The sequence below is a fragment of the Suricata suricatta genome, chromosome X (assembly GCF_006229205.1).
Source record: "Suricata suricatta isolate VVHF042 chromosome X, meerkat_22Aug2017_6uvM2_HiC, whole genome shotgun sequence".
In the NCBI taxonomy this organism is placed as follows: Eukaryota; Metazoa; Chordata; class Mammalia; order Carnivora; family Herpestidae; genus Suricata; species Suricata suricatta.
In genome coordinates, this window is record NC_043717.1 from 65,693,633 (window position 1) to 65,700,456 (window position 6,824).

General features: G+C 41.1%; 1 pseudogene; it reads left to right on the plus strand.

Annotated features, from left to right (window-relative positions):
- The first annotated feature begins 394 nt into the window (after positions 1 to 394).
- On the plus strand, positions 395 to 5,948 carry LOC115283438 (annotated as a pseudogene).
- The last annotated feature ends 876 nt before the right edge of the window (positions 5,949 to 6,824 follow it).

A 6,824-nucleotide genomic window follows, 5' to 3' on the forward strand; every position in this document is an offset into this window, starting at 1 on the left:
GTTTCTCATTTTAAATCAAAAGCTTCAAATGGTTAAATTTAGTGAGGAAGGCACATCAACAACCAAGAAAGGCTAAAAGCTAGACTTCTTGTATCAATCAGTTAGCCAAGTTGTAAACGCAAAGTTAAAGTTTTTAAAGGAAATTAAAAGTGCTACTCTAGTGAACACATAAGTGATAAGAAAGAGAAATATCTTTATTGCTGATATGGAAAAATTTCAATGGTCTGGATAGAAGATCAAGCCAGCCACAACATTCCCTTAAGCCAAAGCCTATTCCTGAGTAGGGACCTAGCTCTCTTTAATTCCATGAATAGGTGAAGAAGCTGAAAAAGAAAAGTTTGAAGCTAGCAGAGGTTGGTTCATGAGATAAAAGGAAAGACGCCATCTCCTTAACATGAAAGTGCAAGGTGAAACAGCAATGCTTCAAGTAGATGTAGATGTGGAAGCTGCAGCAAATTATCCAGATCTAGCTAAGATAATTAGCAAAGGTGACTACACTAACTAACAGATTTTCGAAGCATTATTCTACTGGAAGAAGATACCATCTAGGACTTTCATTGCTAAAAAGGAGAAGTCAATGTCTGGCTCTGAAATGACAGGCTGACTCTCCTCTTAAGGGCTAATGCAGCTGATGACTTTAAGTTGAAGCCAATGCTCATTCCAAAAGTTTTAGGACTATTCTGGAAAAATGAAATGGGAAAACATTCCATTCTCATGGATTGGAAGAACAAATATTGTTAAAATGTCAATACTACCCAAAGAAATCTACATGTTCAATGCAATCCTTATCAAAATAACACCAGCATTCTTCACAGAGCTAAAAGAAACAATCCTAAAAACTGTATGAATCTAGAAAAGAATCCAAATAGTCAAAGCAGTCTTGAAAAAGAAAACAAAAGCTGGAGGCATCACGATTCTGGACTTCAAGCTGTATTACAAAGCTGTAATCATCAAAACATTGTGGTACTGGCACAAAAACAGATCTATAGATCAATGGAACAAAATAGAGGACCCAGAAATGGACTTACAAATGCATGGCCAACTATTCTTTGACAATGCAGGAAATAATATCCAATGTAAAAAGGTCTCTTCAGCAAATAGTGTTGGGATAGCTGGACAACAAATGCAGAAGAATGAACCTAGACTGTTTTCTTACACCATATATGAAAATAAACTCAAATTGATGAAAGACCTAAACTTAAGACAGGAAGCTATCAAAATCCCAGTGGAGAAAACAGGCAATAGCCTCTTTGACCACAGCTGTAGCAACTTCTTACTTGACATGTCTTCAGAGGCAAGGGAAACAAAAGCAAAAATGAACTATTGGGAAATTATTAAGATAAAAGCTTCTGCACAGCAAAGGAAACAATCAGCAAACTAAAGGGCAACCAACTGATGGAATGGGAGAAGATATTTGGAAATGACTTATCAGGTAATGGGTTAGCATCCAAAATCTATAAGGAACTTGTCAAACTCAACCCCATAAAAGCAAATAATCCAGCTAAAAATGGGCAAAAGACAATGATAGACAGTTTTCCAAAAAGAGATCCAGATGACTATCAGACAAATGAAAAAATAATGCTCAACATCACTCTCATCATCAAATCAAATCAGTACCACAATGAGATGCCACCTCATGTATCAGAATGCCTAAAATGAACAACCTAGGAAACAACAGATGTTGGCAAGGATGCAGAGAAAGAGGATCTCTTTTGCACTGCTGGTGGGAATGCAAAGTGGTACTGCCACTCTGGAAATCAATATGGAGGTGCTCAAAAAATTGAAAATAGAACTATCCTAGGACCCGGCAATTGCACTACTAGGTATTTATTCAAGGGACACAGGTGTGCTGTTTCAAAGGGACACATGCACCCCAATGTTTATAGCAGCACTATCAACAATAGCCAAAGTATTGAAAGACCCCAAATGTCCATCCACTGGAGAATGGATAAAGAAGAGTGGTATAAATATACAACGGAATATTACTCATTGATCAAAAAAATTGAAACCTTGCCATTTGCAACAATGTGGATGGAACTAGAGTGTATTATGCAAGTAAACTAAATCAATAAGATAAAGACAAATATTATATGACTTCACTCAAATACGGAATTTAAGATACAAAACAGATGAGATACAAAACATATGAACATAAGGGAAGGGAAACAAAAAATAAGATAAAACCAGAGAGGGAGACAAACCATAAGAGACTCTTCAATACAGAGAATAAACAGGGTTGCTGGAGAGGTGTTGGTTGGGTGAATGGGCTAAATGGGCAACGAGAATTAAGGAGGACACATTTTTGGATTATTTCTGGGTGTTGAGTGTAAGTGATGAATCGCTAAATTCTATTCCTGAAATAAAAAGGAGAAAAAGGAGTTCCTGTGTCAGTCAGTCATTTAAATTTCTGCTTCTTGATTTCAGCTCAGGTCATAATCTCACAGTCTGTGAGACTGAGCCCCATGTTGGGCTCTCCACCGTCAGGACAGAGCCTGATTGGGATTCTGTCTCTCCCTCTCTGTTTCTGCTCTTCCCACACACGTGTGTGCACTATCCCTCTCTCAAAATAGATACAGATAGATAAATAAATAAATAAATAAATAAATAAATAAATAAATAAATAAATAAATTTGTATTGAAAATAAATTATTTTTAAGATTATGCTGAGGGCAAGTTGAGCAAGATCACTTGCAGAGACTCTAGGAGTAACCCCTGTGATGGGGGCACTGGCAAGGAAGTGCTGGTGAGTGTACCTGGGACACATTGATAATGCGATGCTGTTGGGCACAACTATCAGGTCTTTGAAATGAAACAATTTGAAATGGGAGGGAAAGATAAGTGGGTGTACTATGGTGAAAAAGTATTAGTCAATGTTCCCTCTGGCTTTGCCATTTGAGTTAGCTTCACTGTGCTACATCTATGTCATCACTTTGTAAATTGTTAAATAATGATAATAATGCATATGATTCTTGTGCACAGCAATGCAAATTAATCACATCTAGTGGAATATCACTGATTATTGTCCTGCAGATAGAGCTCTTTTATATTTCAGAATTCCTTATTTCTTGTGTGTGTGTGTGTATGTGTGTGTGTGTGTGTGTATTAGAATTATTCAAGGATCCTGGGGTGCCTGGGTGGCACTGTCGATTTTGACTTAGATCATGATCTCAAGGTTCCTGAGTTAAAGCCCACTGTCAAGTTTTACACTGACAGTGCAGAGCCTGCTTGATATCCTCTATCTCTGCCCTTGCCCTTACCCCACTCCCTCTCATTCTCTGTGCTCTCTCTCTCTCTCAAAAATAAATAAGCTTAAAAAATTATGTCTATTTTGGGATACTGACTGTAATTTTATACTGGATCAGGAAAGGGTGCACTGCAGAAAACCAAGCAGGGAAATTTCAGTCCTCTGAGTGGTGAATAAGGGACACAACAAGGAAGATAAGTTTGGAGTCTGAGGCAAGGCTCTGCTCTTGCAAGAGGGACAAGAGCCATGGCTCAGAAAACGGAGTTGGTGTGGGTCTCCTCCACTTCCAGGCTAAGGCCTCTACACAAGAAAACATCTTACTTAGGCAGACTCTGATAAGGGCATCCAGATCTCGGAGGCTCCACCAATCAACCAGGCCACAGCAGCTGGGTCAAATGTTAGTTCTCGGAGTTCACAGCCTCAAACAGCCAGTCAGATAGCTGACGTTCGAGTTTAAGCAGCTGCCACTATGCCCAAAACAGTTTTGATGCTCAGAATGCCACCACAAAAGGCCTAAATCTTGCCTATGATTTCTCTCAGGCTCTTAATGCCAAAGAGATGCCCAGTATCCTGCCTAAGGCTGCCTTTAAATCGCATAATGCCACCCCAAAGGGCCCAAAATGCTGCCTATGATATTTATCAGGCAGCAACCACTAGTTGCTAACTAGGAAGTTAACTGCTAACAAGTCTGATATGGTCTTTAAGTCCCTGAACACTACTACTAAGGTTGGCCCAAGTGCCACCTACAATTTCTCTGTCAGGTCTGGTGAGATGGTCAATATTTAGCCTAATGCAGCCTTTAAGGCTTGGAATGACACCACTAAGCACCCAAAAGCTGATACCTATACCCACAATATTAAACAAACTGCAAAAATATCAGCAGATGGATCCCAGGCTCAGACTCTAAAGTCCAAAACTATAATTTGGCTATAATTTACGGCAAGAGAACTCATAAGGTTAGTAACTTGAATGTGTACAATAATAGCAGTGGGAATCAGAGGTGGGTTCTACTGGCTGCAGGGACCTGGAGGTCCACACCTGTTCCAGTTACCAATTAGAACCCATCTGGTGCACCCTCCAATGTGCTCTGGCAGAACCCATTGTCCTGGCAGAACCAATCAGTCTGGCAAAACCACCCACCCCGGCAGGCCCCACCATCACATAAGATCCTCCCAACCCGGGCAGACCCCACCAGTCTGGCAAAAGTCACTTGCTTGGCAGAACCCTATTGTCTGGCTTGGTATGATTGTCTGGCTAAATCCACTGGCCTGGCACAGGCAGTGACCTTCAGATTGGCAAGGCCCTTTTGACTGGCCACTCCCACCTGAGTGGCTCCCCACTGATGGTCAGTTCCTCCTGATTGGAAAAACCTGAGCCCCTCTCCTAACTACCTCACAGAATCTGGATGCCTCACAGAATCTGGATGCCCCACAACGCTGAGATATGGCCCTTCCTCAGGATAAAAAAGATGTGGTATATATACACAATGGAGTACTACATGGCAATGAGAAAGAATGAAATCTGACCATTTGTAGCAAAGTGGATGGACCTCAAGGGTGTCATGCTAAGTGAAAAAAGTCAGGCAGAGAAGGACAGATACCATATGTTTGCACTCAGGTCTAACAGGAGAAACCTAACAGAGGGCCATAGGGAGGGGAAGGGGAAAAGAGAACTGGGGAGAGAGAGGGACACAAAACATGAGAGACTATTGAATACTGAAAACGAACTGAGGGCTGAAGGCAGGGGGGAAGTGGGTGATGACCATGGAGGAGGGGCACTTGTGGGGAAAAGTACTGGGTGTTATATGGAAACCAATTTGACAATAAACTATTATTTAAAAAAGGATAGAGCAAGTAGGTTGGTTAAATACTTGATGCTTAAAAAGTACACACAGGTGTCCATCAAGCATTCAGAAATGCTGAGGGATATCAGTCATAAATGCACTGATGTTTTTCCTGGGATTCAACTGAAGGAGACTGACAAAGTGGAGCACCTTTATATTCTCATCAGTACCCCCGCCAAAGTCCCTTGTTTGCACACTGGGGACAAAGACACAACCATGCTGAGTGTTCTCTTAGTGGTATTGGGTATCATCTTCATGAATTGCAACTGTGTCCATGAAGCTGACACAAAGCAAGATGGGACTGAGTCCTGGGGTGAGAAGTCCTCTCCTTGGAGATCTAAGGAAACGTCTCACTTATGAGTTTGTAAAGCAAAAGTGCCTGGATTACAGACAAATGCTGAGCAGCAACCCTCCTGAGTATGAATTCCTCTGGGGCCTCTGTTCCTACCACTAGCCAGATGAAAGTACTGAGATTCATTGCAAAGGTTCAGAAGAGAGATCCTTGCTACTGAACTGCATCCTTCATGAGGCTGCAAAAGAGGCCTTGAATGCTCTGGATGCCTCTGCAGCTGAGGCTGAGGACCAGCCTGAGGGGAAAACCTGAGTGGATATTGCAGATAGCCTGTATCTGGGCCCTGGAGCTGGGATGACTTTGAGTTCAGGCTGCTGATTTGGCACAAGGAAGGAGACTTTAGTGATTCCTGGTCTAGAATCCCATTTACCTTCTGGGCTAGATACCACCAGAATGACCACTCCAGATATCTTCAGATCTTTGTTGGCCCCTTTATTGGCCCTGGTAGAATGGCCAATACCACTTTTGCTGCCAACTTTGGTGTCATTGGTTTCTTCTGGGTTGAGTGAAATGTGTGGATATTGATAATTATTTTCAATTGTCTTTCCCCTAAGTGAGGCTGAAGCCTCAGATTCCTTATAAACACTGCTAGCTAGAGACCCACAATCTGTTGATTGAAAGTAGCATGCAAGATTAATTTGTTTGCTGTTCCTTGTTTGTTGTTTTTCTTCCCCCTTGTGTGCTGTCAAGCTTTGATATCAGAGTTGAGGGGCACCTGAGTGGCTCAGTCGGTTAAGCGACTGACTTCAGCTCAGGTCATGATCTCATGGTTGGTGGGTTCAAGCCCAGCATGGGGCTTTGGGCTGAATGCTTGCTCAGAGATGGAAGCTCACTTCAGATTCTGTGTCCTCCTTCTCTCTATGATCCTCCTCTCTCATGCTTTGTCTCACTCTATCTCTTAAATAAATAAATAAATAAATAAATAAATAAATAATATCAGAATTGAAACTGCAAAGTGAAAAAATAATGTCTATTCTTCCTGTGCTCTATAAATAGAACAAAAGAGCGTTAATTACAACACGTCTGTTTACAACATGGTTTACTGAATATTTCAAACTCACCGCTAAGACCTACTTCTTAGAAAGAAATTCCTTTCAAAACTTTCCTGCTTATTGACAATACATCTGGTCCCCCAAGAGCTCTGATGGAGATGTACAATATTAATGTTTTCATGCCTCTAACACAATATCCATTCTGCAGCCCATGGATCAAGGAGCAATTTTGACTTTCAAGTCTTATTATTGAAGAGATATATTTTATGAGACGACAGCTGCCATAGATAATAATTCCTCTAATGGATCTAAGCAAAGTTTGTGGAAAACCTTCTGGAAAGGATTCACCATTCTAGATGACATTAAGAACATTTCTGATTCAAGGGAAAAGGT